We start from the raw sequence: 21379 nt of genomic DNA on the forward strand, positions 1-21379 counted from the left end.
AACAGTTTTTTCATTTATAAGTCGCTCTGGAGTATAAGTCGCAGGAACAGCCAACCTATGAAAAAAGTGTGACTAGTCCGGAAAATACGGTAATTAATTAACAAATGATTGCTGTTTTGTGGTTGACTATGGCCTCTTAGTCCAAAAATATTGATGGAAAAATCATATGTAGTGACGTTAGGTCATGGTAAAAACAGTATTTAGAAAGCCTGTATGTAAAAAGTACACATTAGCGCTTCTTATAGACACAATCTCTGTTGAGAGGAGGGCGTCGACAAACACAGCTCATTAGCATTAAAGCTACAGACATATAAAACCACCCATTTCCAGTCGGGGGTCTACTAAAAGCACTTTCAATACACTATTGTGGGATCTCTGGCACATAATATGACAATATGGAACCTTTAAGGGAAACCCATCCCAGAACCAAATCGAGTAGAGTTGACGCAAGCAGTGGAAAAGCAACATTATTGAAGAATCTAATCAAGAAAAGGCTTGGGAATGGTTTAAAGTTAATGCCAAAATTAACACTTGGATGACTCCATTTGACATATTTACACAAGTCCGTTTTTAAGACATGATTTGTTAGCTAAAAATAGTCCCTGCTTGTTCTCTGGCATTGACCGGCGATGAATTCCACAGTGCTCCCGCCACTTCTTTTGAAATCAACGCAGGATTGAGTCATGGAGGTTTTTTTTTTGTATTGTTATCAGAGTGAAGGCCCAGCCACCTTTCTTCTCCCTTTATGGGCATGTTTCGCTAATCTCGCTACTACCGGGCGCTGACTCTCTTAAGTCGAAACAGGTGTTTCACTCACGGTGGTGTGCGAGCGTCTCGGGATTGTGCGCCGACGCTGTTTTCTTTGCAGATTCTTCTGCGGCGGCGTCGTATGAGTATGAGTTAGAGTCATTGGAGCTGCTTTGATGCGCTTTCACTTGCTTAGGGGAGGAGAGGAGGGTTCGCACGGATGTGTCAGCAACAATGAATTCACCGGCAACAGAGGTTGTACAACATGTCACTTCTGTGCAAGATTGGAGGTGGATTGTCAGCCACTAGAAAAGGACTCTGAAGGCCTCCGCCAAGGTGGAAGGATTCCAACTGTGTTGTTGTGAGCGATGATGATTAACACCAAAAGTTAAGGTACAACAAATAGAACATTTCACACATCAGACAATGCGATTCACACAACATGGCGGGAGAAGTGACTTTCAAGTATTAAAATTTAATTGACTAACACTCGGTTGACTATATTCTGGTAGAACGGCGACATGGGAAAACGTTTTATCATAAATGCTGGCTCCAGAAATACTCCTCTATACATTTTTAGTACAATTTCCGCCAAAATGGACCAATTCCGCCAAGCGATCAGCATGTTTTTTACTACATCCATCCATCATTTTCTATACCGCTTATCCTCACTAGGGTTGCAGGCATGCTGGAGCCTATCCCAGGACTGGGACTGCTCGCAATTTGGAGTCGTCAATTAACCTAGCATGTTTTTGGAATGTGGGAGGAAACCAGAGTACCTGGAGAAAACCCTCCCATACACGGGTAGAACATGCAAACTCCACACAGAAATGGCCGAGGGTGGAATCGAACTCGGGTCTCCTAGCTGTGAGGCCTGCGCGCTAACCACTCATCCGCAAGGGGGACTGATGAGACATTCATTTTCTACCGCTTATCCTCACAAGGGTCGCGGGGGTGCTGGAGCCTATCCCAGCTGTCTTTGGGCGAGAGGCAGGGTACTCTCTGGACTGGTCGCCAGCCAATCACAGGGCACATATAGACAAACAACCATTCACACGCACATTCATACCTATGGACAATTTGGAGTTGCCACTTAACCTAGCATGTTCTTGGAATGTGGGAGGAAACCGGAGTACCCGGAGAAAACCCACGCATGCACGGGGAGAACATGCAAACTCCACACAGAGATGGCAGAGGGTGGAATCGAACGCGGGTCTCCGAGCTCTGTGGCCACTCGTCCGCCGTGCAGTCGTTTTTTATTCCATTCATTAATTTTCTACCGCTTTTCCTCACGAGGGTCGCGTGGGGTGCTGGAGCCTATCCCAGCTGTCTTCAGGCGAGAGGCGGGGTACATCCTGGACTGGTGGCCAGCCAATCACAGGGCACATATAGACAAACAACCATTCACACTCACATTCATACCTATGGACAGTTTGGAGTCGCCAATTAACCTAGCATGTTTTTGGAATGTGGGAGGAAACCGGAGTACCCGGAGAAAACCCACGCATGCACGGGAAGAACATGCAAACTCCACACAGAGATGGCCGAGGGTGGAATCGAACTCGGGTCTCCGAGCTGTGTGGCCACTCGTTCACCGTGCAGTTATTTTTTATTTCAATTAAGGCCAAAATGTAGTCAGTGGAGGTGAAGAAGCAAATAACCATCACAGTCTCTAATCAGTGTCAGGTCTAGAAACATTGCCATGAACAGCTACGGCTGTAGGGAACCTCCCGATTTAGATTTATAATCCCTTGCTAATGCGAAATAAAATGTAGAAAGGGTGATAATAATAATCCCGGTGTCAGATCGGCACTGAAATATCATGAGTTTTTCCTTATCCACAACCCACCAGCTTCCACAAAGGTTTGTGGACGTCTGTTAAGAATGTTCTGTGAAGTCATGTGACCTAAGAAACAAAGCATTTTTAAAATAACGTATTATTTGTGACTAACACACTGTCATGTATTGAATTGTTGCAAATGGACAGCGTTATATAACACTCCCATGGGCTCAAGACACTTTTAGCCCTTCCTCCCTGTGTGCATGTGTGTGTGTGTGTGTGTTGCAGCCACCTACTGTATAATGGGCGCAAGTGGCTCTTGTGGCCGTCGCTCCAAACATGATGTGACGGGAATGAAGCTGGTCGTGCATTATTGAGAGGAGTGCTCCCATTAGCGACATTTATACAGTAGACTGATTCGATCAGATGCTCCTCACTGACATATTGTTTTTCCAGGCTTTAAGCTTCAATCATCCAAACATAACACAATGCGCTTTTATTGCGAGATGAAGACTATTTACTGCAAAAGTGTCACAGTGTAGCAAAAAACACCCAAATAATTTCCTCCCTGTGCCGAGCTGCCTCCTCCTCCTTCCTCCTCCTCCTCAGACCTCTGGCTTGTTTTTGTATCTGTCAGCCGTTAACAATAGCGCTTGGGGCGAGCACAGATGTAAGACATAACAAAGAAGAAGAAAAGATGAGCGAAGATAGAAGATTAGACAAAGGGAAACAGACGGCTAATGCTGCTCACAAGCATCGCTTGTCAATTTACGGTCGCTGCTCCCTGAACTGCACGGGTATAAATCCCCGATGTGACATCCGTTTCTACCGCTTCCAAGCCGACGCCGGCCCTCCCGTCCCCCAGCACGTCTCCTCCCCAGACACATACTTGGAAACCTGACGTCTGCGCATCCAGGCCAGATGTATCTGTCTTGACTTGACTTTCATAGTTATTCTTTAATCGCTATAAGCGAAGGGGTGGTGCGTTTCATGTGGCCGCCATCGCAAATCACGACCGTGAGTGAGTGCACGGAGACAGAGGCCAGGGGAACGCCAGAGAGGGTTACTACGTATCGCAAAAGATTACAGAGGGAAACTTGACAGATTGAGAGGACACCTGGACATGGACGCAACGGAACATCGGAGAAGAAAGTGGCTGAGGGACCACGATTTTTACGCTCAAGAGGCAGCTTTTATTCATTTATCAAATATTGACTCAACGTTTTCCACTGCTGACCACATATGAACGGATGCAGGCTACTTTGATACATTTTGGACTAAGCCAGTGTTGGTCAATATGCTAAGTTGGGATAGCTTTAGTGTAGTTATACACGAGATAGAATACTGTATGTTGACATTGATTGACAATTGACGTTTAAAGCAGGGCTTCTCAAATGCTCTCAAACTGGGATTCCCCTCCCCCGCCCCCAACACACACACTTTGTCCCAGGAACAATATGCGTTCAAAAGAGTCATACATAAAAGCATCATAAAAACTTTGCTAACAAAAAAAGTCCGACCTCCTCACTTATTTTCTCTCCATCGTCTATTGGTGTGTGTGTGTTTACATGCGCGGATGGAGACAGTGTGGAGGGTGTCCAAAGTGAGGCCTGGGTGACATTTGATGTCCACAGTTTGATTTTATTGGGCCGGGGCATAATGGAAAAATTATATTAAATTTATAAACAATAGAGAAAAAGGGCAAAATGTAAAGAGATTATGTTGAAATATTGATGTTTTTTTTAAATTAGTGCATGTGAATGTTTTATGTATTCACAGCAGGAAGATGCGGGATATAATGCTAGCACTTCATTCAAATGTTGTATATGGTCCCTTTAATATTGATGATTTCATAATCTCGAACTGTTTATCATCCTGTACATGCACAGTTTGGGCAAGTTACTTTAAAAACGTAATTACAATTACTTAGCTTTGTATGACTTGCAGTTCACTCCCAAACTGCTAGGGGGCACTGTTTTCACGACAAACTACAACTCTTGTTGATGAGCTATTTAGCTTCCTGCGTCGTCGTAGCGAACATAAACCATATAGATATCAGTTTATAATGACATGCCACATTTCACTGCAACGTTTGAAATTGTAATGAATTAGATGACACTTAACGGAAGATTTATTTTTATTATTTACACCGTTCCTCCCAACACTGCACATAACACCATAAAAGTGTGCAAGGCAATCTGCTACTAATAATAAGATCCTCTGAAAATTTGCTGGCACACGCAGCGGCTGCAGATGGAGGGAGTATGACTCTAATCTATCAATTACTCCAAAAGGAAGAAAAAAACATTTCCTGTGTATGTACAGCTTTGTGGCGCACAGATGCAAAATAGGACTGGATGAAGACATAACATCATGGGAACATGACAAACAAGAGCTGTCCGCTTCATCCCGCAGTCCAGCCATGTGCGAAGCATGTGTTGCAGAAGCACACATACACATACTATTCCAATAACAATCATTTAAAGGCCTCACCGGTGAAGAATGATGCTTGTGAGGGTCTTGCAATGCGGGGTTGGGGAGGGGTGGGGTGGGGGTGATGATATCATAAAAAAAAAAAAAAAAAGCAGGTGTGTGATGTGTCACAAACATCATGGTGCTGAGACTGAGGACCCTTCAGGGTGACAGCAGCGTGATAAGGGAAGGACGTAGGGTAGCGTTCACTCCCCGCTTCTCATTAACCTCACCTCTTGATTGCCCCCAGGACTCCTCGGTGCTAATTAGAGGCGGGGGCGGGGAAGGGAAGGGGGGGTATGTCTACAATGCAAGCACCTCTGTACAAACACACACACATAGTTGGCAATGCTGGCAGAAAGGCTGCCGAATCGCCCGAGGCGAGAGAATGAATAGTCTGCCGTTGTGTTTCATCTCTGCAACAAGCGAGCTGGCAAGTGCGGGGTTAAAAGCCCCAGCAGGTGACACCTTGCTGTTAAAAAAAAAGGCGTCATCTTGGATTTTACACACATTTTTGTTGTTTTCAAAGCTTCTAGTACATTCCTTCATATTTTAAGTAATTTTAAGTAACAAGTCACAGATCAGACCTGGTAATTGACAAACAGATTCAAAATATATTATAAAATATCATCAATCTGTTCGTGATGCTACCAGGTGTGATTATTTCTAAGCGGGGTTCCACATGTGCTGAGCTGATAGCATACCGGTGACGTAAAACTCCTGCCAATCAAGCCAATACATAGCTAAAAGCAATGAACACACAAGCTTTTTTTGGCCGTCCAAAGTCTCTGTAACCCCGCATATTCACTATTAAGCATTCACAGCACTGCAAATTTGCAGATTATTGGTCAAAAATGTATTTTTTTAAATGAAAATAAGCAAAAACATCTCATTCAGCATAAATAGATCATATTTTAGAAACGCGTAAATGCGGTGAAATGTGCGGCATAGCCCACAAATCTCTTTATGCTTCACTAATAATGTTTTTATCAGATTTTTTAAAATCAAATTTTGCACTTTGTTCGCCGGTGATTCAGGTTTTGAACAATGACAGCCTTAAAAAAAATTGTTGTTCATTTAATATTACAGAAAATAAGAAATTAGTCAACATTACTGATAAATGTCTAGCTGATTTGAATTTGTGGGATTCTGAACTGGTATGCAAGTGTAAAAAGAAGTTAACCACCGCTAATAATAAAAGGCAAAAAAAAGTATGTATTGCATTGGATATTTAGAGTTTCTTTCTTGCTGAGTGTGTTCCTTTTGTTTTGGAATAAATGTCGTAAAAAAGGACAAAAGGCAAAGCACAAGGTGCCAGTGATATGCTGAGCACATTTTTTTTTTTACATTTATTGTTCATTTTTGTAAGAATTTCCAAGTATTTTTAATTGCCTAACATAACATCATGGGAACATGACAAACATATATATATATTTTTTTCTTATTTTTTTGCACCTTCTTATATATTTTTTTCTTTTATATATGTATATATATATCCAGTATATAAAGAAAAAAATATATATATATCTAGTATAAAGAAAAGAAAAAAAAAAATATATATATATATATATTACATGCTGTCTGGAACAAGGCCTTGCAGACACAAACATGTTGTTGGAGTTGTACAGCAAATTGCCATTTGTACCTGGACAGTACCGAGGAGGGAACGACCGGGGACTCGGGGTAGCGGGTGGCTGCAGATGGGTGCAAGCAACCAGGCAGGGAGGCAAACAGCCAGGCAGTGGGAAGTAGGGGTGGTGGGTGGGGGGGATCAGTTGGTTGATGGCGAACATAAGAGAGAGTATTTAAGAGCACTTGAGTGCCAGCGTGGATGTAGTCCCTTGTCCCGGAGGACACGAGCCGGGGGCCCCTCTGCACTGTGGCATGACTTTTCACTTTAGCAAGCGCCACTCACTCTTTTTCTCGTCACTCGCTATGTGCTTCAATGAGTCCATCACTCCCCTCTTTCATTCACTGCCACTACTGCACACATACACACACACACACACACACACACGATTTGACCCATTTGCCCCCCCCCTGCCACGGCTAGTAAATAATTCCATTGTGAGAGCCATTAGCGAGTATCTCAGGGTTAAGAGGGGCCGACTATAGAGGCAGTCAGATGGGTGATTAGACAATAAGAAGGTGAAATGTCTACTATTCTACTATTGTTGTGTGAGTCAACAATTCCATAGACTTAATGTCACTTTCATTATCCATCTAGATGTTTCCACATGCATATTATATATGCATTTGTGTTGCGGCCTCGCAAAACATATGGCGGTGGGTGGCTAATGCTGCCAAGAAGGTAATCATCACCAGACCCGCTTTGACATGGACATGAAATATAAGGTGCAATTATGTAAAATACAGAAAAGGTACAGCGGTAAATCAGCACTGGGGTTTCACACTTCTTTTTACACTTGAGTGACAGTTATAAACGCTAATAACTGATACACATTCAAATCAACACTGCATTATCTTCTTGTCACAAAAGTTAAGATCCGGTTTATTGTTTTTGCATATTCATTATAGCAGCGGTTGACTTCGTTTTACACTTGTATACCAATCAAGAAAGCTCATCAGAGGCGGTTTATTTACAAGTAGAACGATCTTCACATTTTGTCACTGTGACTAAAGTTAATGTAAACTAAGCTAATTAAACATTTATCATTGCACTAAGATTAATATATCTGCAATATGTCTGCTCCTGCATATGCTCCTGTGCAATACTATGTGTATATTTTGGATATCTTGTATATAGCTTGTTAAATTGTCTTTTTTACTCTGCTTTTATATACTTTTTTTTTCTTTAACTTGACTACTGCACTGAAAGGAGAAGCTCTCCAATCTCGTTGTACATCTTGTATAATGACAATAAAGGCCATTCCATTCCATTCCAAACTATGAGGTTAGCTTCTTTTTACACTTGTATGACAAGTGTTAGTCATTTTGGCTAGGTTATGTTTTTTCTGGAAATATAGGAATATAAATTTTAGCTAGGTGGCAACGATGCAGTGTCTTTATGTGTGTGTGTGTGTGTGTGTGTGTGCTGCGTGGACCTGTGGACGTGCAAACTGGCCGCTGGGGCCTGTAGTTGAGCCACTGTCAGAGGGATCCTTGTATTTTTCCACAGGCATGTCAGAGGATTACACAGTCCCTCTGCTGTTTCACTCACCTCTCTCTCACTCACACACACACACACACACACACACACACACAGCCATCAAAGCAGCACTGAAAATGTGCATGCTGGCCTTCTTTCGGTAACACACACATACTCCAACACGTCTGCCTGCAGGGATGGCCAGTGGCAAGCATGGCCTTTGCATGTTCATAAGACACCATGGTCTTTGTTGGCTACACTACAAACTTGTGATACAAGAAGCATGCACCTCCATACATAGTAAAATAAGAAATACTCATATTATTGTTAATATTATTATTATTATTATTACTCCGCCGTGGGAAATAATGGCAATAGGGATAGTTGGTTCCAATGTCAACTGTTGACATGAATAAACTTTTACAGGGAAATTTGAACATGATCGCGTTTATAAGGTTCATACAAGGGTTGCCAGAGACATTAATCACCGTTAATAGCCATACAATCAATAAGAGCATTGGAAAAATATGAAACAGTTTACATTTTAATGACAGTGGATTGAAATGTTTCACATATTTACTTGTCGTGCAAGTGTAAAAAGAAGTTAACTTCTGTTAATATTTACTTCATTAATAATAAAAATGCACTTGTGTGATAAATGTGAAGGTGATTGATATCTGGTCACTATGGTCATTATACGTAAATATGCAGTGGGCTGTGTATGCTGTGGGGGAGCACCTCAACTATCGTATTTTCTGGACTATAAGTCGCACTTTTTTCATAGGTTGGCTATTTCCTGCGACTAAATGAAAAAACTGTTTATGTTACATAAACACTGGACACATTTCTGTTCATGTTTATTTTTTGAGTAGCTGAATAATTGTGTTAGCATATCTTACACCTATTCAGATTATTTTATTATTGTTAGAACTTTGGTCAAGTAGTTTGTCAAATAAATTACCCGCAAAAAATGCGACTTATACTCCCGTGCGAGTTACGTATGTTTTTTTCTACCTAATTATTCATTTTTGGCCTTGTTACACTTGTACTCCGGAGCATTTTTCAATGAAATGTTCCAAATTGTAAAACCTCAGGTGTGTAGGAGTGTGTAGTTTCCCTTGTATCCTTAATTACGCCCCGCATTTAACCGCACACTCACCTTCACACTCCTACGTCTTTGTTTCCCGACAGCCGTCGCCTTTCCTTTCCTCCTCCTGGTGTCAGGCGTTGAGTTTGACACGGAGCTATAACGTAAGAACACAAATCAGTTACTTAGCGTGTAGCATTTACCACAGACCAGGTATGAGGCCTTTAAGACCTTTAACCAGCACAACTCTCTGTGCGCCTGCAGCTTCATCGATTGACAAAAAGCAGACTAACTCCTCTAACCACCCAATGTTATCTCTTCACTTTTTCCTTCGTGAAAATTTCCCAGAAGCCCCCAGTCTCACCCCATCGCACCTCTAAGCCACAGCCAGACACCCTGTTAGAGGCGATTACCATCACCCCCCCTATTCTAACAAGATGCAGACATTAGCAAATCTATACTTATTGCATCTGGGATGCTCTCCCGGTCTTGTAGATGATACGGAGGAGACGTATTAGTGTGACATATTAGGCTGGCAACAGGTCGTCAAGGTGAGATGCTACACCGACGCTAAATTGACTCCAAAGCCTCGCGGGACGTTGTAGTCAGGCTATAGTGGTGCTAGTCTGCAGCCGGCCTTGTATTGAGTTTCTGTGATGGCTGTTTAGCTTGTAGCGCTACACAAAAGGGCATGCAGGGGAATGGATGCCGCTCCTTTACACCCTCCCTCCGCTTCTCCTTTCAATGGCTGACAGGAACCCTGAAGACCGCAATGTTACAGAGATCAATAGCAATACACTGCACAGCGCTGCCAGCCAGACACAAACACTCAGAGATAGCGTTACACAAACCCAGGACGTGCCAAGAGAGTCGTCTCCGGGCACAAATGCATCCTCAGTGAGGTGAACATGTGTTGGTTTTTGACTTGGGAGGGGTTTGGTTGTTTTACATTGATGGCCTTTAATAACAATGTCAAAACAACACATTATACCGTATTTTCTGGATTATAAGTCGTTCCGGAGTATAAGTCGCACAAGGCCAAAAATGCATAGTTAGGCAGAAAAAAATATATATAAGTCGCACTGGAGTATAAGTTGCATTTTTTGCGGGTAATTTATTTTACAAACTACTTGACCAAAACAGACATTACGTCCTCTTGGAAGGAAAGTTCTAACAATAAAAGAATAAAGAACAGGCTGAATAGGTGTAAGATATGCTAACATAATGGTTATTCAGCTCCTCAAAAAATAAACAAAATAATAATAATAATAATAAATAAATAATATAATAATATAAATAAAAATATAATGATAATAAACAAAAAAGGTGTCCAGTGTTTATGTAACATAAACAGTTTTTTCATTTATAAGTCGTTCTGGGGGCTGCACGGCGGTCTAGTGGTTAGCGCACAGACCTCACAGCTAGGAGACCCGAGTTCAATCCCACCCTCGGCCATCTCTGTGTGGAGTTTGCATGTTCTCCCCGTGCATGCGTGGGTTTTCTCCGGGTACTCCGGTTTCCTCCCACATTCCAAAAACATGCTAGGTTAATTGGCGACTCCAAATCGTCCATAGGTATGAATGTGAGTGTGAATGGTTGTTTGTCTATATGTGCCCTGTGATTGGCTGCCGACCAGTCCAGGGTGTAGCTGGGATAGGCTCCAGCACCCCCCGCGACCCTCATGAGGATAAGCGGTAGAAAATGAATTAAATTAGTTAAGTCGCTCTGGAGTACAAGTCGCAGGAACAGCCAACCTATGAAAAAAAGTGTGACTTATAGTCTGAAAAATACGGTATATGACTTAAAGGCCTCATATTGTGTTATTTTTAAACCAGTTTAAATACAAGGCCACTGGAAGGGAGTTGCCCAGTATCCGGCCTAGCCTTGAGATGTGTAGTGAAGCCTGAGTGATATATAAGCTGCCCAATGACTGCACAGTAGTTTCAGAAGGTAAGTCGAACAGAACAACAGTGACCGAACGATGGCATAAGACGACAAGCCAGAGCAGCCCTTTCAAGACAACTTGAACACAAACTCCATTGTTAGAAACTGTCAAACACTCGTACAAGGTCGTGTTCTGCTGTGCTGATCTTGGAAGCGAGCCTCCAGGTGGCTCTGAGGCCCCTCTCTGAACAAACAAGAGCAGCCATTCGCTCAACTTCCCACCACCACCCCCGTGTCACAGAGGCCAGGCACAGACATTGTGTGGCCCGGCTGGCTGGCCCGCTGACAGAAGCCACCCCGAGCCCACCGACGAGCTGCCGCCAGGTCAACGAGTTGACGTTTATTGAAGGAAATTGTGCAGAGGGAGTGGACGGTCCTCTCGTCACGTTCGCACACACCCGTCACTGTTTGCAACTATTAAAAAAAGAGAACAATGAAGAGAGAGAGACGGCACTTCCAACGCATTTTTGTTTTTTTACTGTCATTTTTACTCCTTGTAGCGTTCACATTAGAGCAGGGGTCTCAAACTCAATTTACTTGGGGGCCACTGGAGCTCGGGTCTGGGTGAGACTGGGCCGCATCAGGTTAAAAAAAACGCATTTATTAAAAACAAATATTTTTTTAAAACTTCACTTTGGTTCCAATTTTCTACAAGAAAAGCTCTGATAAAAACAATCTACTGTTCTCAAATATCTTACTTTTTATTTTTCTACACAAAATAAGATGAAAAATATATAAACAAATCAAGAATTAAGAAAATCAATCAGTAATAAATAAATAAATATAATAATAATAATAATAAAACGGCAAATAATAAAAACTTAAGAAACCACATATAGTTGGTGGGTAGACAAATTATTTTTTTCAGATTAAAATTAACAAAGCATTATTAGAGCCCTGAAGACATGACAAAACACGACTATAGTCACATTTATACTTTTTTATTTACAACATATTGCGCAACTGCAGGGTCTTGAGACACATGCTAACTCGCAAACTAGAGAGCTAGCGACCTAAACGGTAGCCTTCAAGTTATTTCCTTTAAACTTAAATAGCCAAAAACTTACCACTTCCACACGGATAGGGAGGATAACTATTAACAGTTATTTAACCTTTAACATGAACATTAATCAAACGTAATAATTTTTTCTGGGTACATGATACCATACAGCATCCATATCAAACTTGCGTGGGCCGCACTAACATTAAACTTTCATATCAAGGCGGGGGCCTCAAACTAGTGTCCTGCGGCCCGCCTGTTTGAGACCCCTGCATTAGAGCTCAAGCGCCTCGAACCGTACCAACTCTCAAGTGATCTGTGTCCACTCCTTGTTGTTTGCGAGGGTTCAGATTATTACGTTCACACTTGACCAAAGGAATCACACCAGCAGAGGAAACCATTTAAACTGAACCAAGCATGACGGGTTAGCCCCTCCCCCCGCTTGAAAAACTTGCCGAGAGGATAAAACAGACATTTGGCGGTTGAAATCATGTGCAAAGCAAAAAGCGTATATGTCCAAATTCTTCTTCAAATGAACGATGATGGATGAATATTTGTGGACCGTGAGGAGAAAAGGAGGGAAGATGGGGGCGACACTGAGTTTAGTGGACCGTGAGGAACAATGAAAATCTAAAAAAAGAGAAGTGGAGTGAAATAGATTGAGTGCGCTGAGGTCCAGATGTGCGGCGGATGGATCAAACATCTGCTGAAGGCGCTCTGTGGTCTCGAATGACCCCCGTCGTCCAACCATTCTCACTACCGCCTTCTGCTTTGATAACAATTAACTCACGGGTTACGTTACGCGACTCCTGCTGCTGTCATGCGTCCAAATCTTTATTCTGTACATTTTGATGGTCCAGAGCATTTCTCGCTGTATATGTTACAATAGAATGGCAATGCTGCTTATTTTCATAGCGAGTAATCACAGTACCAAAAGACATGACAGTGGACAGACCCAGCGATGTGCAGGACCCGGGCGCCACTTCCTGTCGTAGCCACATGCTCGCGTGCGCACATAAACAAGAACATTCTCTCGGCCATTTGAGCCTGCGGGCCACAGGGGAAGATGTGTTCAGGAGCATGGTGTAAATTACAGCACAGTCTCAGTGGTAAGAACCCTCCCTCCGTACAACCTCCCATGATGGATGGGCCAAGCTGCATGCCAGGCTGCAATCCCAGCGAGGCTATTTAAAAATAGGGAGACGGCAGGGTTGATAATTTGGGAGCATTTTAAGCAATTTATTACACATTTATGTAATAATAATGGTGGAGTAAAAGTGCACACTTGCTTTTATATTATAAATGTGGCAAAAGTCATCTTTCAATTATCCAAAAATACATTAATTCATTCATTTTCTACCGCTTATCCTCATGAAGGTCGCGTAGGTGCTGGAGCCTATCCTACCTGTCTTTAGGCGAGAGGCGGGGTACACCCTGGACTGGTGGCCAGCCAATCACATGGCACATATAGACAAACAACCATTCACACTCACATTCATACCTATGGACAAATTGGAGTCGCCAATTAACCTAGCATGTTTTTGGAATGTGGGAGGAAACCGGAGCATGCAAACTCCACACAGAGATGGCCGAGGGTGGAATTGAACTCGGGTCTCCTAGCTGCGAGGCCTGTGTGCTAACCACAGCCTTCAAAAATACCATAACGACAAATTAAATAACATTGTGAAATAACTGGAACCATGAGCACCCTTGTATATATTTAAAAAAATATTTTCAAGTATATTCATGTGTGTAAATACGTGTAAAATTGACTTACTTTGTATGTATGCGTATGGACTAGTCAAATAAAATGCATTATTAAAGCAAAAGTGTTGAGAGCAATGGATCTCTGAGCATGTGGTGATACCTTTAACTCTATAGCCAATTTGCCCTAACATCCTTTATCATCAACATGACAGACACAGGCTCCTTGGGGGGGGACACCCCCAGCCCCTCGTGAGCCGGTCGTGTTGTGGAATACTAGCGAGAGTAGAGACTCCAGTTAATGGTCTTGCATCTTCCTGGCAGCATGTCAATAACGACTCTGATCACATTAAGTAAAGAGTCCATTAGCTTATTCTCTTATTCCTCTTGCATGCTCTCCATACTGGGGAGTGTCCAAAACTATTCGCCCATCCTTTGGACATTGTCACATGGAAGTAATGTTTGGGACTGTTTGGGAATTTGCACTGTAAAATAATTTTGCAGAATGAATAGTTAGAGATTAATGAAGCTTTCCTGCCTATTGCAAAAATGAGGACAAAGGAGATATGATACAAGAGAGAGGGGGGGGGGCAAAGGGGTGAGAAAAGCAGGTTGTCAACCAGCACAGACCATTCCTTAGCTGCCTCGTTGCGCTCTATCCAGCCTAGGGGGATGGTGGAGGGGAGCGCAGCGGGCTCCCACATCTGTCTCGCAGGCCCCCGCGACAGACCTGGCTGCTGCTTCCAGAACCCGGCACATCACACGAATCATCCTCAATTAATTTGAACCATCAGGCGCACCCATCATTCCACCTTCTCTCAGGCATTCCCCCTGGCTCAACTCTAGGTCCACTGAGTTTTACCCAAAAAAACAAAAAGATAAGGAACATAGTAACCTCGCCCAGCATGGGGCATCAATACATCACTTGAGAAAAGACTCCCATTGGAAAGCGTTGTGAGTTGGTTAGGTTCTGAACTCTGAAAGATTGCACCCGGGCCTTAAATGGTTTCCATGTGCTGTCCATCTGCATCTCTACTGGGCTGTGTCCAAACGACTGTCCTTTCCACTTTTTAAAGATGACGAGGGATTGTACTGCAGGTCGAAGAGGTCAAATGAATCAGAGGTTTGGAAATTTTTATATTCCCCCCCCCCCGAATGACAGGTTGACTCTGTTACAGATCATGAAAAAAGGCAACTCAGTGGGAAGAGACACTGAGGAAAAAAAATGTTTACCTGAGGCCACCTGAATAATAGGAAAAGATAGACCGTGACTTATCTACCCCCCGCCCCGCCACCTTCACAACTGGACTATAAATCTTCCTCCAGTCGATTGGTGTGCCCTCAGTACCTTAACAACTAACATATAAGCCATGTTTTTTTTTTTTAACCATAGCCATGAGTTAAATCAGGCAGAACAGTGAGGACTGCTGTTTGGCCTCCTTGAACAGTCAAATGAAGAACCAGCTGACGGTTTTCCACTAAGCTGTACAGTTCAGTTTGCCACCGTACCGTACAGTTTGAACCATCTATGTGAGCTTCAGTGCTCACATGACATCATGCAAGGTCAAGCAGGGCTTCAGGCTTTATTTTAAGATGCGTGGCAAAGCCTGTTTCTAGTAGTGGGTGGACACAAGTAATCATGTCCATTAGGAAGGATGTTCTGTAAAAGCGAGCATTTGAGTGCCTCTTCTCTCAAAAGTGGAACAATGATAATTTTTTCTCATGTTTGGTGCTCATAAACAGACCATGGGGACATTTCGACCATAATTAAAAGGCCACTTTTGCTTATTTGGCTTGGTTCTGAAACAGTATGAACATTATATAACGACCATACGACAGCAACATTCCCAATGGACTATATTAAAAAAAATTCTCAATTGTCAGTTAACTTCCCCTCCACCATGTTTTGTTCAAATTCCAGTACGATAACTGCCTCTAATATTCACAGTTTATCATTGAATTGCATACTATTGCATCCCTAATTAGCTCCACAGCTTGATCTCAAGAACACAGAATCTTCAGAGGTTATCATTGGACAGTGACGCTAGCTTCACAGCAACACACAAGGGCAGTTTGACTGATCACACAAAAACCATGGCTGGCATTAGGGACGACCAGGCTTCTCACAATGGCAAAGTGAAGCATGGGAACTGCATTGATTCACCAATCACCTTGCAGTGGATGCGATCTCCATGGAGCCTCAAGGGAAGCCACATTGATTTCCAAGCCCTTCTCTCAGATCTAGTTCCTTAAAAGGAAAAAAAAAAAAAAAAAAAAACAACTGCTGTATCCCTGTGTTCGTCACTTCAAGGAAGGTTAAGCAGAAGTTCCTTGTGATCTGAGAAGGTCTTGAACCTTGCCTCTTCCCTTTTTCCATATTCCTGTCTCCCTCTCCGCCCTATCTCGGGGCCGTATGAATAATGTAGAGGATCTAGTGGCGAGAGAGGTGCCCAGGGGGGATGGTTTCACACAAAGCTCACTGCCTGGAGCCATCACATCAGAGGCCAAGAGCTCCCAAGACGCGCACCGTTCCCCCATTGGCTCCTTCGTCGTGGGTCAGAGGTTATGAGCGAGCAACTAGCTCTACTTCTTTCTCCTGTGATGGACCGTTGGGAAATCAGTCGCTGTGTCCAGACGTGGGTGGAGGACATTTGTAAGAATCAGAGAGGTTAAAATTTGCACTCTGTGATCATGCTAAGTAGATCATTCAAGCGCTGCACATCAGAAGCTTTTGACCCCTTAGCTTCTGCATCTACCTTGTGTGCTTTTACCCTTTGCTGCATCTTCTTTTCTCTTTGTGCTTGGCAGCCAAAAAGTGTGTTTTGTACATCGACAGGAAAAATACACCAGTCGATAATGGTAGTCAGCGTCTGGTTTCAGGCAGGAAAACTTTACCAAGGTGTGCAGAAAGTCGGTAATAGATTACAGTAATGTATGCTTTACATCTGTCTTGCATTACAAAGAAAATCAGCCATTTTACTTTACTTTTCATCACTAATCTGTTCTAGGATGCTTGAAAAGTTCTTACAAAAGTGACTCCAACCTGTTTATGAGAGAACTCTATTATCTCCCTCACTTCTTTGCTCCACTTTTGAAGCAAGAGGCTCTCAAATGTTTGCTTTTGAACTTTCAGGTTTCAATAGCCATGTATACATGGAACCAAATATTCCAATTCCATGCGGTTTATTTGCTCAAACGGAAAGAATTGAACCTTTGTATACGCCTCATTCCGAAAGAAAAGTGCCAATCCGAATGAATATATAATCGGATTCACAGGGGTGGAATATTCCTTTCCCCAATCCAATTGAGGTATCTTGTACCCGCTCAAACGGGAAGTCGTCAGACTGCGTTCTTCTTCGTGGTGTTTTTCTTCTTCTGTTGTTTATTGGCGGTTGGCAAGTAGCTTTCGTGTGCATTAGCGCCATCTGTGGAACAGAATCTAAACCCTTCTATACGCCATTCACCAGTCCAGTTTTATTAAAAAAGAAAATACATATCTATATAAAACATGTGCCGAGCTTAATTATAAAATATTAGCAAAATTGAACTTTATCTTTTCCTGTTCCCAGGTGCGTTCTTTAAGCGAATGCTGAGATATGACGTAATACGCAGCTTCTTCGATTTAAAAAAATGGAGGCGAGCAATCAGCACTGGACTGCTGCGGAAAGTTTGTTTTTGATTCAAACTAAATTTCAAGACTGGATGAACGAAAAACTGGCAATATGGAGTTATTCCAACAAGTGAAAGAAAAACTCGAGGAAGTCGGTATCACGTGATGTTGATGTTTACGTTTTACTGTGCATGCCCCATTGACTATTCTGGTTGATTATAGCGGCGCATGTAGACACGCGATTGGAATATTCCTTTCCATGTATACCATTGCTTTCGGAAAGGTCATTCGGAAATATTCCATTTGGAAAGAGAAAAACTCCTCATGTAAACGTGGCTAATTACAAAAATGCAGGCTTCGCTACACAGCTTAAAATAACTCCCGGACTTCTGTCAGTCCAACTATCCAACTATCTGTCAGTCAGCTACAAACATATGAACTGCAAGCACATTTCCTCTACCGAGGGCTCGTCCAGGCTTGTACACGATCACAACGTACACCGGCTAATTACAAGTGGCGTACGCATGTTAATGTTGTTAATCCCTTCACACTTTGCTACCTAACATTGGCGCACGCCGAGGATCTTAATACAGCTCAACGCCTGGCCCCCCGGCTAATTGCACAAGTGGCTGATTTGTTTGAACTGACAGTTGCGCCCCCTGCCCATGACAAGGCCATCATTTGCTCATCCTTGTCGTCAGCAATTTGCAAGGTGAATACATGCAACCCCCCTCCTTCATTCAAAGCCACTAAACAGCATTCAGCAGCGTAATGGAGGCAGCCGAGAGAGATTAATAAATACAGCCGTCTCTAGATTAATTCTAAGAGATGTGAAAACTAAACTAAACACAGCAGCCGATAAAGCGGCTACACCCCCCGCTGTTTCCACCACCGTAATTATTTGCTAATAGTCATTAACCTGGCAAACAGAGGTTTAGCCGCATTGTTCAAAAGGACTCTGGGATGCATAATGATGGACTAATATGTCATAGCACTGGGGGACATGGGGGAGGGGGCAGGATTGATGAGATTTTACTGGTGGGAGCGTACAAGAAGAGGTGGGGCATGCCTGGAAAAGAGATGGGCCACATTAAGCTAATTGGGAGATGAGTGCCTACTTGTAAAAAAGTGCTTCTAATGGCATATTTGTTTGGCCGGCAGCATTGCAAAGCTAATGCAGGGAAGTGGTGTTGACTTAATGTACTTAATGATTTGTCAACGTGTGGCAGTGTACTTTTTTACAAAATAAAACCATAATATGAGGTTTTGGGATGTGACCTTTCAATACAAGAGCATTGCAATTCCCCAAAGTTGGTCAATAATAGAAATACATAATACAACATTCTGTGGAGGAGTAGTCAACATTCCACAGAAGTCACGGCATTAATTAAAATAATATTCATTCATTCATTCATTCATTTTCTACCGCTTTTGTACACCCTGGACTGGTGGCCAGCCAATCACAGGGCAGATATAGACAAACAACCATTCACACTCACATTCATACCTATGGACAATTTGGAGTCGCCAATTAACCTAGCATGTTTTTGGAATGTGGGAGGAAACCGGAGTACCCGGAGAAAACCCACGCATGCACGGGCAGAACATGCAAACTCCACACAGAGATGGCCAAGGGTGGAATCAAACTCGGGTCTCCTAGCTGTGAGGCCTAGATGGCAGAGGGTGGATTAAAATAATATATTTTAGAAAAATAATAATGTTCATATATTATATAATATGTATTATATTATTATAATTTTATATTATATTATTATGATTGTATATTTTATATTATTTCATTATTAAAATATATTAATATTTAATATTATTAAAATATGATATATTATATTATATCATATTATATCATTATATCATCATATATCATATTTGCATAATAAAGTAATTGTTAATTATAATTGTTTTTTTGGTCTTTTTCTAAATATTTTTTGTATGTGCATTAAAAAAAATGCAAACATCTCAAAATCGAACTCCAAATTGTTGTTTGGTTTTTATAACTATACTGTGTATGTTTCAGATAAAGAGAACCATATGTGCAGATGCGTGCCAAAATATGCCAGTCTGGAAAAAGCTGCAATACTGGCTATAGAGTTATGAATTGTCACATACATACTCTTAATATAAACTCACTTCAGAATGAAAAAGTTCCCAACAACTGCTCATGGTTGAAGAAGCAACTTAAGAGATTCAGTCTCTTTCATATTTTTGTTTCAATTAAATCCAATGGAAGCCCTCACGCCCCAGATGTCCTTGCAGTGTGAAATCATCGTGCCCGGGCTGGAATTTAAAGTCATACCTCCAGGCAAAAAAAAAAAACTCCAATGTGCCCACAGAATGAAAGTATAAAATGTTTTTATAATGTATATTTAACAACAAATACCCCAGTGACTATTGATGTTTGGTCTCAGAAGAATCCACTTCTGTGGTATATCTGAGGGCATGAAATGAAACGCCTCACACTTATTTTTCTGTTTTTTTTTCCTTTTGCCCTTCTCAATGTCTCTCCCATCTCTCTTTAAACATTTATCTTCTGTTTTCTCCTTACAGGCCCTTTGTGCATTGTGATGTTTTCTTTTTTTACAGCTTTTGCTGTGCCACAGTCGCCATTTATCTTTCGTAGATGCCACCAGCTAGGAAAGCATGAAATGTTTTCATTACAACGTGACTAATTATCGAAAGATTGCTGTGTTCCCTGGATGCCACTCGTGACTGCTCTCTAAGGAACATTTGCATTGTTTGCACAAAAAGCAAAAGATCAAATGCTATATGAGAATAAATAAAAGTAATATCAGACAACCATGAGGTCTGTACCTCTAAGCATGCAACCCAGCCATAAATGTAATGCGACGGCTTTTGCCAACATTCTTTTCCCAGACTCCTGTGCAATCTCCTGACAATGAATAAGAGCGTGCAAGGAGTAGCTTGTTATCTCCTAAGGACACAAGCCAACTCAATGTCTCCATCTGGAATATCATCCCCAGTCCCGCTGGAGCAATTCAGGCCTAAGCATTTCAAAGGAAAAATGCAACAATTGGAAATCTAAGTACATTTGTCATCCAATATTTATGTATCGTAGTACAACAAGCCACTGTCAACAAAAGATGTATTTTTGTGGTTCATACAGTTACGCTGATCCCAAGGTACGGTGAGGGAGTCCTAGACTGGAGTTTTGTAATTATTAGACAAATGGATAACAAGTTGCTAAAGTGCCCCTGCAAAGATGACGGGGCCATGTTTTTTTTAACCAAACTCTTCCTCAAACTTAACACACATGTGTGTGACAGTGCCTTAAAGGTGTTCACTGAATTTTGTAGGGATTTGGCTTAGCACCCTAAAGTTACAGTGGGTGTTTTCGTAGAGTGCATTGAGCTGTATGAGAATTCTGAAGTCTGACTGACCGGGGTATATTGGTAATGGTAATGGTTTTATTTCATTTGAAAGTACATCACATAATCAGTTCACAGTTCCACATGTCCAAAAGGAGTAGGAAGAAGCAAAGCTACTTTTACAATCAGTAACTGTTACATTTGTTCACTTCCTGCTTTCCTAATATAGTTAAAGGTTTTTTTTTTCTTTTTTAAATTTTATTTTTGTCATTTTTTTGTACGAGGTGATATGACCATCCAATGACATAATGGGTACCATAGTAAGTGTCAATATAGTGATATATATAGCACATCATGACTGGTTCAAGACTCTTCATCCTTGTATTTAGCAAACATCAACTGCTTGTATTGTTTCTTCAATTGGCTCATCGTTGTGCATTGTTTGAGGGTCTTACTATTCAGAGTGACACCATGTGGTGTTTTTGTCACCAAAATAATATTACAAGCAACACAGGAGGGGTACAAATGTTGACCCTGTTGTATGCAGCAATTCAGGAGTAGAAAAGTCACACCATGACTGCA

General features: G+C 42.0%; 2 protein-coding genes across 9 annotated transcripts in view; one reads left to right on the forward strand and one right to left on the reverse strand.

The window, feature by feature from the left end:
* cntln (centlein, centrosomal protein) overlaps positions 1–21379 on the reverse strand; it is a 377543-nt gene that overhangs the window by 271010 nt on the left and 85154 nt on the right. For all 3 annotated transcript variants that reach the window (XM_058066919.1, XM_058066901.1, XM_058066911.1), the window contains exon 4: positions 9268–9352. The gene's annotated coding sequence lies outside the window, so the exon portion shown is untranslated. The remainder of the gene's footprint in view (positions 1–9267; positions 9353–21379) is intronic.
* Positions 1–21379, forward strand: part of bnc2 (basonuclin zinc finger protein 2) — a 178692-nt gene that overhangs the window by 143815 nt on the left and 13498 nt on the right. The gene's annotated exons all lie outside the window — the stretch shown is intronic.

The sequence above is a fragment of the Doryrhamphus excisus genome, chromosome 1 (assembly GCF_030265055.1).
Source record: "Doryrhamphus excisus isolate RoL2022-K1 chromosome 1, RoL_Dexc_1.0, whole genome shotgun sequence".
In the NCBI taxonomy this organism is placed as follows: Eukaryota; Metazoa; Chordata; class Actinopteri; order Syngnathiformes; family Syngnathidae; genus Doryrhamphus; species Doryrhamphus excisus.